The sequence below is a fragment of the Aethalodelphis obliquidens genome, unplaced genomic scaffold, assembly GCF_003676395.1.
Source record: "Aethalodelphis obliquidens isolate GAN/ISIS:26980383/991018 unplaced genomic scaffold, ASM367639v1 scaffold11, whole genome shotgun sequence".
NCBI classification, from domain to species: Eukaryota; Metazoa; Chordata; class Mammalia; order Artiodactyla; family Delphinidae; genus Aethalodelphis; species Aethalodelphis obliquidens.
In genome coordinates, this window is record NW_020837955.1 from 32455012 (window position 1) to 32456366 (window position 1355).

At 46.1% G+C, this 1355-nt stretch overlaps 1 pseudogene; it reads left to right on the forward strand.

Annotated features, from left to right (window-relative positions):
- Positions 1 to 647: 647 nt before the first annotated feature.
- Positions 648 to 953, forward strand: LOC113623665 (non-histone chromosomal protein HMG-14 pseudogene; annotated as a pseudogene).
- The last annotated feature ends 402 nt before the right edge of the window (positions 954 to 1355 follow it).

A 1355-nucleotide genomic window follows, 5' to 3' on the forward strand; every position in this document is an offset into this window, starting at 1 on the left:
TGGGAATACACTCTTGTTAAGACCACGGAGTAATGCAAAATATATTCTTGTGAGCCAACACGGAATGAGCTAGCTACTAACCTGGGATTTTCTTTTCTTTCTTTTTTTTTTTGTGGTATGCGGGCCTCTCAACCGTCGTGGCCTCTCCCGTTGCAGAGCACAGGCTCCGGACGCGGAGGCTCAGCGGCCATGGCTCACGGGCCCAGCCGCTCCGCGGCATGTGGGATCTTCCCGGACCGGGGCATGAACCTGTGTCCCCTGCATCGGCAGGCAGACTCTCAACCACTGCGCCACCAGGGAAGCCCGGGATTTTATTTTCTAATTGAATTCTTTTTTAGTTTTAAGGAGGGCTTTCTGGGCTTTTGGTAACATTCTATATCTTGATCCATCTGTGAAAATTCATTGAGCTTTATTATTTGCATACTTGAATTAAACTAAATACTTAGAAATGTTCTTTAAAAAAAAGAAAAAGGTCCTAAATTGGCATTCTGGCTAAGACTGTGATGGGGGCGGGTCTCAGCAGCTCGGGCGGCGGCGGCGGCGGCGGCGGCGGGAGGAGTGGCAGCGGTCAGGCAGCCCAGCGTCACGAAGCCTCTTGGCGCATCTCGGCCTGCAGGCACCTGGCACGCGCCGGCCCCGCCACCACGATGCCCAAGAGGAAGGTCACCTCCACCGAGGGGGCGGCGAAGGAGGAGCCCAAGAGGAGATCGGTGAGGTTGTCAGCTAAACCGGCTCCTACAAAAGTGGAAACTGAACCAAATGAGGTGGCAGGAAAGGATAAATCTTCAGACAAAAAAATGCAAACAAAAGGAAGAAGGGGAGCAAAAGGAAAACAGGCCGAAGTGGCTAACCAAGAGACTAAAGAAGACTTCCCTGCAGAAAATGGAGAAACTAAAAACGAGGAGAGCCCAGCCTCTGATGAAGCAGGAGAGAAAAAAGCCAAGTCTAATTAATATCACACACCTGTGAATTTTGCGCACTCTAACATCTTTGGTCATGGTAATCCAGTTCTTCTAGTAACTTTGTTAATGTGCTGTGACTGACAATTTGAGTATGTAGTGTGTACGATATTAAAGTGTGAATTAGGGGGACTGATGATGTAACAGCATATCAGTATTTGAAGATATTGCTACTTGATTTCCTCTCAAGGAAAATTTGCCTCCAAATTTTAAGCTGGAAAGTCACTGGAATAACTGTTCAGAAAAGAATCACAAGTACATGATTTTTTAGATTTTTGTACATATGTTAAGAATTGTGTACAAATTGAAATGTCTGTGTACTGATCCTCAAAACAACCAATAAAATCTCAATTATGAAAGAAAAAAAAAAGACTGTGATGTGGCAGAGACCACTAG